At 40.7% G+C, this 14,925-nt stretch overlaps 1 protein-coding gene across 4 annotated transcripts in view; it reads left to right on the forward strand.

Moving 5' to 3' along the window:
• Window positions 1-14,925, forward strand: part of ADAMTSL1 (ADAMTS like 1) — a 687,776-nt gene that overhangs the window by 179,312 nt on the left and 493,539 nt on the right. The gene's annotated exons all lie outside the window — the stretch shown is intronic.

Raw genomic sequence — 14,925 nt, forward strand, 5'->3', positions numbered from 1 at the left:
TCTCTGAGATTTTGGGTGTCTAGGTTTCTGCCTTTATTTCATTTGCTCACGCAAAGGCGGTTTGCACAATTATTTTTGTGTTCCACAAGAAGCTTAGGTGTGGAAAACAACACTGGCTATTTCAGAGTCTCTACTTGAAAATATCATCCTGAAAACTACTTCAGTATTTAAGTTCATTTTGAAGGAACAATAGACAAAATAAATGACACTTTGCGAAGAGTTAGTAGATGGAATGGCACTACAAAGAAAGAGAGAAGAATGGATTTAGAAAAAAAAGTTTTCTTGTTATCCAAAGTATGATGGACTCTGTTTCCACTACCTCTTGTGTATCTGAGCAAGATTTCTGTTTAAAAGAACAGAGGGATTTCAAACTGAATATTCAGCAGTTTGTTCTCTGATTCTTTTAAGTTAAAAAATTTACAGAGCAAAACAGTTCTGAGTGATATGTTGAATTATGCTTTCATTTGAAACTAAACAAATCAGATGATTTTATTATGACAGTAAATTTGCTGGCCTAATCCTTTCGAAGGGTGTCTTCATGTTTTCTAATACATTGTGGTTAAACTGGAATGTGGCAAATCTGCAGCAGATATATTCTGGGATTGCTGATGTGTCTTAGAGGTTATAGCCCAGAATAATGATCCTGTGGGGTGAGGGAAAGAGAACAAGAAACTGAAAAGAAGATTCAGCATAGAATAATCATGGGTTGGAGTGACTATGTTTACTGCATACTATATCTACTTATCTAGTAGTCTAGGAAAGCAATGCCTCAAGTTATCTTTTCTAGGCCATGAAAGACTAGCCAATTACCATTTGTGAGAACATAGTTGTACTGGGACGTTGAAGGGATGACTTTTGATAAATCTTGTTGCTTAGGTCAAAGAACCCAGTGAACAAAGGGAATACAAAACATTAAACAATCCACTGTGTTTGTGCTAATCCATCTGCTTTCTGACAAACTGTCCTTGGAGTTTTACAATCCCACTAAAAGAGTTCACAGATTGGGCAAAATCAACACTTTCGTTTATCAGTGTTTGTAATTTTATAGGAGTTCAGAGCAGTATCAAGCAACTGCTTTACTGCCAGTGCAATAAAGATTCTTTGTGAAGATAGTATAATTTCTCCCTCCTCCCCCCACCCCTTGAAATGAGTAATGATGTGGGGCCTGAATCACTGTGTATTAGAATTATTGAGGCCATGCAGGCTAGTCTAGCAAGCAGCTTTTTTATTACAGTTTTGTCTGTATCACTGACTTGGCCTGTTGTGTCTCGGAATGTCTTGGTCTTGTGCCTGATTGCAAGTGTATTAGGATATTGTTGACAAGTGAAAACATTGTGTAAATTACCCAAAGTTTTCCTCCATCCCGCAAAAAACTACATTAAAAGAGCATTATTAAGGTTGCAAAGTCAAGCACTCCAAAGTTAGGAGATGCCAGCTTTAAGGTTGCCTGTGCAACCTTAATTCAGCCCCCTTATGCATATGCATATTGGCACAGTCTCTAATGACATGGTCACATACTGTTTTTTCCCACAATACCCCTGCCTCTTTCAATATACAAGATAGCTGGTGCTTAACTAGTGAGAAGCTATTCAATATTTTGTTTTCTCCTTGTTCAGTGTGTGGCTTTATTTACTACACATAATGCAAACCTGTTCTGAAGACAAAATTATTAATATCCTCCTAAGCTTTTGCAAGTTGCTCATTGCTACCAATCTGAGTGCGATCTTCATGATACCCCGGTGAAATGAGAGGGGTATTATCTCCATTTTAAAGATGGGGAGCTGAGGCACAGCGAGATTAAGGTCAAAAGTATCCACTAATTTTGAGTGGATTTTTTAGGCACTTCAGACCTAGCATTATATAGTACTTAATATGTTCAAAGCACAGCTCCAGTTGATTCCAGTTGCAGCTGTGAGTGCTCAGCACTTTTGCAAATCAGACTCTAGGATCTCAAGTCAAGCACTCCAAAAGTGAGGAACACACAATTAGTGACCAGCTGTGGAAAGTTTCATTTTTTAAGTGACTTGTTTAGCATCACATAAGAACTGTGTGACAGACGCGCAGGGATAGAATCCAGTTCTCCAGGGTAACATTGAACTGCCTTAACCATGAAACCATCCTTTGACAAAGTTTGACAAAGTTGTTAAGTAACTAAAAAACAAGCTCTTTTAATGGAAAGTGGTGGATTGATCTTAACCATAGGCAGCACTACCTGCGCCACATATAATAAAATGAGACATTCTTTTTGAAAGTGTCTGTTGTCTACTCTTTATACAACTTCTAATGATACATCAGCAAAACATGTAATGAATCCTGATATATTTTTGGAATAAGGAATGCAAGCAGATAATGTTTCAAATAAAAACATTTCTAACAAAAAATGAAGTGACAGTTTAATACAAGGAAAGCTCATCTTGGGTATCTGGTAACATAAATTTTGCCATTAGTGGATCAGAGCAATAATTTGTCTGCTCTAGTATCTTGCCTCCAACAGAGGCCAATATCTCTGCTTCAGAGGGAACTGTGAAACCCTCCATATATTTATGAAATTCTGTATGAGTGAGTGTGGGAGGAGGGAGTTCTCTTCTGATTCCTGCAGAGAATTGGCTTCCTTGCTTTCTACCTCAAAGATTTAGATTACTCTTCAGTATTTCAGATAGCAAAGCAATAAATGTTGTTAGTGTTCACCTGAATTATCCATCCACTGTATTTAATTTCCTGATCTTCTGAATTCGCAAAAATCAACAAGCTAACTACTAACTGCAAACTGCGCTGAGACATTAAAATCACTGCATTTAATGTGATAATTTGTTTCGAGTTTTCATGTTATGGGAAAGGAGGAACTTGCCATTAACACATTCACTATCTAACCTAAGGATTGTGCATATGTTTCAGGCAGCCCAAGAAGTTATTCCGGTTCGGATAGCGGTAGGCCATAAGGTCCCCTGTCAAGAATCCTTTTGGAGGAGGAGCCAGTAGAGAGATGTTAACCAGCAGTTAATCATCTTCTTTACCTGGCACAGTTGGGGTATTGACCACAATGTGCTAGGAAAGGAGTTCTGCTCTCTGGGACGTGTCTCTGACCAAAGGCATGCATATATTTATTAGACAGCCACAGTTGATGAGGTCAGTGGCCCCAATGTGCTGTCATTCATAAGGGAAATGTGTGTGGCTATATGGTGGATAATATGGTTTACTTAGCACTGGTTCTGTAACTACACCATGTAGCCTCTGCCTAAGGGCTGGGTGGTGATCAAGCGTAGTTGTGCTACAGGTAAGTAACTATTGCAGCCACTGTGGCTGGTGGGTTGTGCAGTCACTGTCTATTAGCAACTATATGGGGACTCTTGAGTTAAGTAGAATGTGGAGTGGCCCAACTTTTTACTTCACTGCATATAACACCCGGTATAGTGCAGTAATTCCCATATTTCAACTACAGTATTACACAAACCCCACTTACGTGAGCTTGTGCACCACTTGCTCAATGGCCTGAGACCTCGAATGAATGTTTCTGTTTTCTTATTTTTTGCCTATTCTTCTGTGCAGTAGATCTGAGCTTTTTGACACTGTGGCCTTTAACTCCCCTTTTGATCCTATCATCGAGAAACAAGCCTGTTAACATAGCACTGAGAACATTAACCCCAGATACTTGAGATGTACAAAAGGCTTCTCTAGCTGGGGAAAGATTTTATATTTTGAGTATTTTCCATTCTGTGCTAAGCCAGTAATTAAAATAACGAATGTAGCAGAGTGATGAATCTCCTATCCCCTGAACAGTGGTTGTTTTTTTTTTTCTTGAAAAATGAGAAAACAAAAGAACTATTAAAAAGAGAGACGGACAGAGGGAAGCTAGGACAGACTTCAAAGTAATAGTGCACATGCATTTTGAGGCTTTAGCGGTAACCAAATACAAACAGTTTGCAGACTTGTTAGGTTTTTTTATTTTATTTTTTAGAAATAGTGTCGTCTTATAGTTTTTCCAACTGCTTTACTCTTTATGTTGCAGCATGTTGTTAAATAGCGGTCATCATGTCTGTGACACCCACACAGGGACTTGGAGGTATGAGTACAGGGATTACCAAGTTTTGTTGTAGCAAGCAATGATTTTTAAAACAAAGGCGAAGTTAAAATTTGAAGTATTCTATGGCTATGTCTTATTTCATCACAGTGGAATTACTCCGGGCTTGCGCCAGTGTAAAGTGGAGTAGAATTAAGCCCTCTGTGTTCAGTAATTGGATCTTAGCATAGGTTTTACTCTGGTTTTTACAGTGTTTAGTTTAATCTTATGCTTCCAATATATTATTGCTTTTTCATTTCACAAGGAGGGGACAATTCTTAGAGTATTTTAAGTGTGTGTGTATAAATACACACACACATGTGCTATTGCATTGATTTTGTTTTCTTGTACATTAGTTCCTGATTTCTTAAAAAAACACTTTACTGTGATTTAAGTGATATGGAAGGGTAGAGAACACTTACCTACCCTCTAGTTAAGCAGTGTCCGGTCTTTCTAGGCAGAGGTACAAATGCATTGTTTCCATAAGGTTGAGGTTACAATTGATACTTTCTGGCAGATTCTCTGCCCTGAGTGGCACAAAGGGAATGGAAATTACCTCTAAATTCTCTGCTAGTGATTCCTTGGTAATGGGGGAGTCCCCAGCAGGTGCAGAGAGAGCATAGCTTGCTCCCATGCCCTCTTCCCCAGAGCCCCTGGCACAGGAGATGAAGAAAAGTGCATTGGGGAGACCGGGGAGTGGAGGCATCAGTATCCTCCTAACTATCCACTGGTGATGTATAGCATTGCTTGGATGCTAGTTAGAGCATCCCCAGGGTGTTAGAACCAGCAGTGTTGCCAACCCGAAATGTGACATTTTGGCGATCGCCCAGACCAGTAAGGGGTTCTGTCACTGCCTGCCTTGTAACTATGTGCCTTAATGCTACACTGCCATGGCTCAGAGCTCTGACACCAGTAGCTGGCCTACAAGCATAAAGGTTTCGTACTGGCTTCCAACAGCCTAGTTTCTCTTTGCATCGTTACCCCAATAGCCCATCTTGTCCTGAGTCCCCCCAGATCCATCCCCTGCCCCCGGGTTGTTAACTACCAGACTTTTCCCTTATGGTTGTTCACCCCTGAAGGAGTGAAAACTTCCCCCAGTTATCAGTCCACTTGGGATTGCACTCTCCACTCAGTTGGCACAACAGAGACCTGCGTAGGGTAAAAATAATCTAAAAGTCTGTTTAAGAGAAAAATCACAGATTCAGAGATGAAATAGTAAGACAAAGCAAACACATACAAGTTACATGGAAAAAAGAACACGCAGATGTCACCTCAGGCTTTACGCTTCTATATAGCTAAATTCTCATTTCTACTACAAGTTACCTGTTGCCTCTGAACAGTTTCCCTATGTACCTTCTGTTATAGAGGAGAGCTCGAGTTTCATAGACAGCACCCTGCTTACATGTTGGCCCTGCATTTCTGGATCGCCTTCACTTCAAACCCCTTCCCTTTTAACAAGATTGACAGATGTGTTTTCCTTCTTTCAGGATATGATCATTCATGGTTACATGGTGCAAGGAAACTCCCTCCTTAGTGTTCCAAGACTGGGCTTTGCTTTTCAGTTTCTATTAACTTGAATGGTCCACCCATTGTCTTTCCCAGGTTGTACAGTGCTAGGTGCTTCATGTGAGCCACTAGTCTGAGAGGTGCCTCTACATGCCTGATTGCTTCCCCACATCACTGTGAGGTGATGCTGTAGTAGCACCCTAGTTACAACATGCACACATTCATAACCCTACCCTGCACGCACACTTCCTGATGGCCATCTGATTCAGAACATTATGTGCATTTGTCAAGGTTCCTCCCCCACACTGAACTCTAGGGTACAGATGTGGGGACCTGCATGAAAAACCTCCTAAGCTTATCTTTACCAGCTTAGGTCAAAACTTCCCCAAGGTACAAAATATTACACCCGTTATCCTTGGAATGGCCGCTACCACCACCAAACTAATACTGGTTACTGGGGAAGAGCTGTTTGGACGCATCTTTCCCCCCAAAATACTTCCCAAAACCTTGCTCCCCACTTCCTGGACAAGGTTTGGTAAAAAGCCTCACCAATTTGCCTAGGTGACTACAGACCCAGACCCTTGGATCTTAAGAACAATGAACAATCCTCCCAACACTTGCACCCCCCCTTTCCTGGGAAATGTTGGATAAAAAGCCTCACCAATTTGCATAGGTGACCACAGACCCAAACCCTTGGATCTGAGAACAATGAAAAAGCATTCAGTTTTTTACAAGAAGACTTTTAATAAAAAATAGAAGTAAATAGAAATAAAGAAATCCCCCCTGTAAAATCAGGATGGTAGATATCTTACAGGGTAATTAGCTTCAAAAACATAGAGAACCCCTCTAGGCAAAACCTTAAGTTACAAAAAAGATATACAGACAGAAATAGTTATTCTATTCAGCACAATTCTTTTCTCAGCCATTTAAAGAAATCATAATCTAACACATACCTAGCTAGATTACTTACTAAAAGTTCTAAGCCTCCATTCCTGTTCTGTCCCTGGCCAAGACGACTACAGACAGACACAGACCCTTTGTTTCTCTCCCTCCTCCCAGCTTTTGAAAGTATCTTGTCTCCTCATTGGTCATTTTGGTCAGGTGCCAGCGAGGTTACCTTTAGCTTCTTAACCCTTTACAGGTGAGAGGAGCTTTCCCCTGGCCAGGAGGGATTTCAAAGGGGTTTACCCTTCCCTTTATATTTATGACAGCATTCATAAGACTTTACTTGTGATCTATTTATACACAATAACACTGTATACAACTGGCTGATTCAGTGGTTTGTTCTGTGGGGATCAGATCCCCTGTTTTCTCCAGGGGCTGTCTGGACCCTGATTGTTGCATTTGAAAATTGTTAGTCAGGCCACCAAAATCATGAGACTGGCTTAAAAGTCTGGCAAGGAATCAAGCAATGGACAACAGGTGCTCAGATTGCTCCCAGTTCATGCCACAGCTGCTCCTGGGACGATAGGGGAAGTATCAGAAGGCAATTGGGGAGATGATACACCCTACCTCCTCTCTTTATCAATAGGACTGATTCAAGCACTTAATTTCCATTCCACGCTGAGGCTTAGGGAGCACATTTTCAATTCATAACCAAATATACATTTTCTTAATGAAGTCACCCTCAAGACCCCCGGTGGCTCCAGGGCCACAGGTTGGTCCCCACTGCTGGAAGAGAATCTGAAAATCACTCCATATGAGTGCAACCTGAAAGTGCCATATAATTTGAACAAAATTCTAATTAAAGGAATTCTTTCTTCCATCTGAGCTTGTTCGTGCGTTCATCATGTGAGAGAACTGGTATCTCATAAATCATATTGTTGCCCTGTCAGTACTATGATGTGTTGCATTAAAGTTCAAATGAGGTGATAAACTGCTCTCCACTTTGACGTCCCTCAACGTACTTGGAAAACATATATTGCATTAAACTTCATGAACATGAGTTGGACTAGGGTGTCCCTGTGTCCACACAGTTCTTTGAATATAAGCTGTGCTTCTTTGCGAACAGCCTGTTTAAAGAACCTTCCTTTATAAATGTCTCCAATAAATATTTCTGTGTCTATATTTACTTTACAAAAATGTTGCTTGCTTCCTGCAGATTAAATGACCTTTAAATTGCTAAAGCTTTTTGTTATCTTAATGGTTTATCTGCTTTGAAAAGGCAAAGTTTTAAAAATATGTTTAGGGATCTGTGAATCTTCAAAAATGTAGACAGAGAATTGGCATTTCCCATGTGTCTCAATTCCAGCCATTCTACATGTATTCAGACTTTAAAGGTTCTTATTGTTTTCTGGTCCATTTTCCCTGCTCTGCTCTTAACAATGACATTTTTTCTATGTCTCTTTAAAAATGGGAGTATGACCCTTTTAATGTTTGGGACCCATTATTGTGGCTATATATATTTTTTTTTGTTAGAAAGCCAATCAAGATACCACTGCTGAATGAAAACTGCATTCCCAAGTCCCGTAGCTGCCAAAATTGCCAAAACTATCTAGTGTGGGAGTTGACATAGGAGAAAAGGGAGGATGACTTGAGAAAGACAATGTTATTAGCCTTGCCCAAATTAGGAAAGCTACCCTTTACTGACATTGGTAAAGCAATGGTCTCAAGTTGCATTCGGGGAGGTCTAGATTGGATATTGGGAAACACTATTTCACTAGGAGAGTGGTGAAGCACTGGAATGGGTTACCTAGGGAGGTGGTGGAATCTCCATCCTTAGAGGTTTTTAAGGCCCAGCTTAACAAAGCCCTGGCTGGGATGATTTAGTGGGTGTTGGTCCTGCTTTGAGCAGAGGGTTGGACTAGATGACCACCTGAGTTCTCTTCCAACCCTGATATTCTATGGTGCTCTGAGCATGATTTAACTACCACTTGTGAAACAATCTAGAACACAGTTTGTCCTGGTCTACATTTATAGTTAATCGGTGTTCAAATGGGTTCATATGCACCTCTCACTGACACCTGTTCTCAGCAATGGATAATTTCCTTAATGTGTAGACAGCAAGTATGTATGTATGGGTATATGTATGTATGGGGTAGCTTTTCTGTTTGCTGTATGAAATTACTGTGGGCCCCTTTCCATCAAACTACCACCTTCACTGCAGTGTCCCTCTCTCTAAGCACTGCTACCCCTCTCCCACTGACTTTTTGTTAGTCTGTCTTCTAGTATTTGCAACTCCTGCCAATTTGATATCCTCAGCAAATTGTTGTTAAAATGGTATTTGTGAAAATTGCTGATTAAGCTAAATTGGGAAGAGACTATAAGAAGTCACCAGGACCTGATGGTATTCACCCAAGATATCTGAAGGAAGTCAGATATGAAATTGCGCAACTGTTAACTGTGATATGTGACCTATTGTTAAATCAGTCCCTGTACTAGATGACTGGAGGATAGCTAATGTAACACTGATGTTTAAAAAGGCTCCAGAGGAGATCCTGTGGCACTTACTGAAGTTAGGCTTATTGGCTTGTATCAGGCAAAGTGGCTGAAACTATGTAATGAACAGAATTAGCAGATACCGATGAACGTGATTTGTTGGGAAAGAGTAAACAAGGCTTTTGTAAAGGGAAATCATCCCCACCAATCTATTAACATTCTTTGAGGGTGTCAACAAATCTGTGGACAAGGGTGATTCAGTGGATATAGTGTACTTGGACTTTCTGAAAGCCTTTGACAAGGTCCCTCACCAAAGGCTCGCAAACAAAGTAGGCAGTCATGGAATAAGAGGGAAAGTCCTCATGGATTGGTAACTGGTTAAAAGTTTTTAAACAAGGGGTCACTTTTCACAATGAAAAGAGGTAAATAGCAGGATCTAGGGATCTGTACTGGGTCTAGCACTGTGCAACATATTCATAAATGATCTGGAAAAAAGTGGTAAACAGTGAGGTGGCAAAATTTGAAGATGACACAAGGTTGCTCAAGCTAATTAAGTCCAAAACTGACTGAAAAGTTACAAAGGGATCTCACAAAACTGGGTAACTGTGCAGGAAAGTAGCACATAAAATTCAATGTGGATAAATGCAAAGTAATGTACAATGGAAAACACAGTCAAACTATATATACAAAATGATGGGGTCTGAATTCCCCTTGAAGAGATCTTGGAGTCATTGTGGATAGAGGAAACATTCAAAATGGATGCAAGTGAAAATATCTGCTCAATGTGCAGTGGCCATCAAAAAAGCTAACAATGTTAGGAACCATTCAGAAAGGGATAGACAGTAAGACAGAAAATATCATAAATGCCACTATATAGATCCATGGTACACTCTAGATTTTGAGTACTGCATGCAGATCTGGTCGCCCCATGTCAAACATGTATTTTTGAATTGGTAAAGGTACAGAAAAAGGCAACACAAATGATTAAAGGTATGGAACAGCTTCCATATGAGGATAGATTAAAAAGACTGAACCTGTTCAGCTTGGAAGAGAGACAACTAAGGGGGATATGATAGAGGTCTATAAAATCATTAATTGTGTGGAGAAAGTGAATAAGGAAGTGTTACTCACCCCTTCATATAACACAAGAACTAGGGGTCACCCAGTGAAATTAATACGGAGTAGATATAAAATAAACATATGAAGTATTTCACACAACACACAGTCAACCTGTGGAACTCATTGCCAGGGGATGTTGTGAAGACCAGAAGTATAACTGGATTGAAAAACAAACTGGCTGAGTTTATGGAGGGTAAGTCCATCAATGGCTATTAGCCAAGATGATCAGGGATGCAACCCCATGTTTTAGGTATCCCTAAGACTTTAACTGCCAGAAGCTGGCACTGGATGACAGATCATTCAATAATTGCTATGTTCTGTTTATTCCCTCTCAGGTATGACACCTGCCATTGTCGAAAGAAGGATACTGGGCTAGATGGACCATTGGTCTGACCCAGTATGATTATTGTTATGATATGTAGATGCAAATACCAGTAAGGATAAACAAATAATAGAAAAAGACTCTTGAGTAGTGTTGGATGATAAAGTGGTAAGAACACTGACTTGTGGCTATGCTAAATCTTCCATCGTTGCTAACACGACTGGAGCTGTACTGGTGGTGAATTACAAATTCCGTTTATTCTGGAGTAGATGAAAACCTGCATATTGACAGCTAAAAGTTTTCAGCAGGTAGTATGGTGTAACGAATTGCTAATTTCAAATGTTTTGGTGATCAGTTTTCTTTTTTGTGGGACTTAGTATTAATCCAGAGTAACAGGAAAACTTTTTGCCTGCTTGGTAGGACAGTTTATTTTTCCCCCCCTTCATTTATGGGCATGAACAGGTATAAAACTGATTGCAGTACTTTCAGAGCCCACAAATTTGCATTTCTTTATGCCCTCTTATTTCTGTGTTACAGTCAGCATACAACTTTGTTGCTTTTCTGTGAAGGCTTGATAGTTTTTAAAAGAGCAGATAGCAGGTATATGTCATGTCTACAGTGTGAATTTCAGAACTCTGAAGTTTCATAGGAACATAGTGGAATCTCCTTTAATCAAACTGGCTACAGCTAAGCTGTCTAGAAATGCGTAGAGGAGCAGATCACAATTTCCTCCTGCACTTCATCCATTATTCAAATTAACCCAATGAATGTGTTTCCAGAAATTTTTACTCAATGAATTTCTTGTGAGCAGTATGATACTGTAATATATGACAATTGATCTATATTGTTTAGTTGTAATTAATCATATAAACCATATTGTGGTGTTCATACATGTAAGCCTAGATTCTCCTCTGCATTAGGGCAGCCTTGTGCTGCTCTGCTGGCATAAAAACTGGTTTAATTGGTCATCCACCACTAATATAGCAGCCCCTATGCTGCCCTCCACCCTGTGGCTGGCATAGGGTGTGACCAGAGGACCTTATTCTCTGGTGATCACCAGCTGCCATTGTAGCCAACTGGAGATGTTGCCTGCCAGTGCCAACCTTCAAGTTGCTATAACTTGGCCTGGGGAATGGAGCAGCCTCAGGGGAGTTGAGAGTCACCTTTGCAAAATGCTTTGCTCCATCATCCCAAATTGCACCAAGCGTGCCTCTGTCTAAATTGAATGTTGGGGCCAAAGACTGTAAGGACTTTGGGGGCAGTGACTCTCTCTTGCTATTCATATATAACGTGCCTAGTGCAACCTTGATCCTCACGAGAGCCTCTGAGCACTATAAAGCAAATAAATATTTGTTCCTATTCCCTGTTTGCATGAGCATAAGACTTTTATAGCTAATAAGGGGGCCTGAGAAGCCACTGGTGCTGTTAGACTCAGGGAGAGGTAGCAGTTGCAAAGGTTTAGAGAATATTAGAAATGTTTAAACCTCTTCCTTTGTGGGTCACACAAAGCCTTGCCAAGGCATCATTCCTAGAAAAAATTATAGTACTGTAAAATTTATTGGCAGGGTTCAGAGTTTAAATTTAGTTTTCTCTTGTAACATTCACACAAAGTAATTGTGTATGCCTATATATTTCCTAGCTGTCAAGCGTGCTGTCATATCCTGCTCTGGCTCATTTAATTGCCATTGATCCAGGAAGCTAATGAGGGGTATTGGGAACCCTGCTCTGCTGTGTTAAGCAGGGTATCCTCATTTTCAGTGCTGGCACGTTCTCTATGAAAGCAGAGAGGGCACTGCATTGCACTAGGAGTCAGGAGACCTGGGTTCTAATCCTAGCTCTGCCATTAACCTCCAGTGTAACTTTAGTCCAGTCATTTTGCCTCTCTGTGCCTCTTTCTCCTGCCATCCTTTGGTCTTGTCTATTTAGACTATAAGCTCTCTGGGGCAGGGATTGACTCATATTATTGTGTGTGCAAGGCCTAGTAAAAGGGGATCCTGAACTCAGGGCTACCATAATTCAAGTAGTTAATGAAACACTTCACACACACATTCGTGTGAGCAAAACTCAGTCCTCTGAATGTTCCCATAAAGAAATGTGAAACAGAGTACAAGTGTGGCTAAAGCAAATCCATTATTAAAATCAAGTGGATGCTTGCAGACCACTTAGGTGGTATTTGCCCAGCTTCCATTATGCATACTTAAAGTAATTGATTGAGAAAGCTATGAATGGAGTTGGAATAAAATGATGATCTCCATTTTAAATATAGTGTTGCTGCTCCAGTACAGTCAAACATAACAATGTGGCTTTAATAATGAGTTGCTACATGCCGTAATTGTTAACTCACAATGTATTTAATCAAATGGTATTTAATTAACATTCCATAATTCTTATTAAATCCTTATCCGAGGATTACATTAATGTATGCCCCAAATTTTTATTTTTAGAAGCTTTTCTCTACTTTTCTCTGTGGGCAGCTAGCAATGCATGCAGATCAGTGAGACAGATGCATATCCAAATATCTTGGCTCTGCTCCATCAATCCTTATCATGAGATGTTTGTAAGATTCCAGATTCATATTTTCAGGAAAAGCAGACAGTAAGCTCTTCTTGATGCAGTCTGACCTTGGGGTCTCAGAAGAATTTTCCTCAGAGATCTAGTACACATAAACTTTCTAGTTACAAAGTGCCAGTTCATTGTAGTTTTATTTCTATTGTATAGAGGCTATAGTTAGTGAACTTGGAAACAAGAGCCATTTAGATTTTTGCATTTTCTTTCGGAGGCCAAGGCAATCCTTTGCACATCCCTCTTTCCTGCCGAGGAATTCCTGTGATTCTGATCCAACAGGATAGCAGTTGTTGTTCAGCATGATCTAAAATATTTGAATAGAATATCTTATTCTGTTCTCTATAGGGTTTTCATACTGCACTTATCACCATAGTATCTGAATGCCTTCCAGTACTGCATTGAGGTATGTGACTAAAAGCTGTCACCTGTTTTTGTTCTTTTGCCCTCTATCCATGGGGAGAAGTGTGTGTAGAGTAGAGTGTCTGTTTTTGGTAGGGTTTGGGCTTTTTAAAAAAATTTGTTACATTTAAAAAAAAATTGCTACGTATTTGTTAGAGAAGGCCAGGTCAAAGAAATGCACCTTGGACTTCGAGTGGAAGGTGCTGAGGTTTGTGATGGCCCACAGGTCTTGAGGGAGTTCTATCCACAGCCTTGGATTGGCCGCCAAAAAAATTTAGTCTCTCACACAGATAAGCTTTACCTTTATTATAGGGAGTTCAGTTGTGCCACAGAGGAGTGTAGCTGTTGACTCTGGTCTTCATCCCAGAGATTTAGATGTTCTTTTAGATATCCTGGACCCAGCCCATGAAGTGCCTTGAAAATAAGGACCAGGACCTTGAACTTATTTAGAAATTCTATGTGAAGCCAGTGTAGAGAGTGGAGGACTGGTTTGATGTTCGCAATAACCTGTGTTGCTGAGAAGCTGCATTAGTGTTCTGTCCTAGCTGACGTTTCCTAAGTGCTGAAGTCTTCGTGCATGAGTATATCACAGTGCTGTACTCCAGCCATCATTGTAAAGCATTAATGTTCGGAATGTTGGGAATCATTAAGAAAGGGATAGCTAATAAGACAGAAAACTATCATATTGGCTCTATATAAATCCATTGTATGGCCCCATCTTGAATACTGCATGCAGATGTGGTCGCCCCATCTTTTAAAAAGATATATTGGCATTGGAAAAGGTTCAGAAAAGGGCAACAAAAATGATTAGGGGTATGGAAGGCCTATGAGGAGAGATTAGAAAGACTGGGACTTTTTAGCTTGGAAAAGAGACTAAGCAGGGATATGACAGAGGTCTATAAAATCATGACTGGCGTGGAGAAAGTAAATAAGGAAGTGTTTATTCCTTCGCATAACACAAGAACTAGGAAAGAAAAAATGAAATTAATAGGCAGCAGGTTTAAAACAAACAAAAGTAAGTATTTTTTCACACAGCACACAGTCAACCTGAGGAACTCCTTGCCAGAGGATGTTGTGAAGTCCAAGACTATAACAGGGGTCAAAAAAGAACTAGATAAATTCATGGAGAATAGGTCCATCAATGGCTATTAGCCAGGATGGGCAGGGATGGTGTCTATGATGGGGTTGGGACTCACCGACTCACCACCGCAACACCTCCTGCTGACTCGTCAGGGAATTAGCTCAGTCCAGTGTGGAGCGCTCTCCACTGTTGGAGCCCCATCCGTCTCTCGCCCTCTCTTGGTGCCTGAACCCGTGTTGCTCCCTTCTTGTGGTGTCCTCTTCAAGACACTGCCCTCCGGCAGTGTCCCCTAGTCTTCGTTCACCACCTTACGGGGAGGGAGGGGTTATCAGCAGTCTTTCACTTCGCACAGCCACAGCGGCCAACCACACCCCGAAGTCTGACCCTTTTTGCCAGGGGTCTGGTGCAATCCACTATCACCACATCCAATGGCTGGGTGTATGTACAAGGGGAAAGGGGGGGGGGGATGGATCCAGGCCTGCCCTCTACTCTGGGTCC

This window comes from Caretta caretta, chromosome 5 (assembly GCF_965140235.1).
Source record: "Caretta caretta isolate rCarCar2 chromosome 5, rCarCar1.hap1, whole genome shotgun sequence".
Lineage (NCBI taxonomy): Eukaryota > Metazoa > Chordata > Testudines > Cheloniidae > Caretta > Caretta caretta.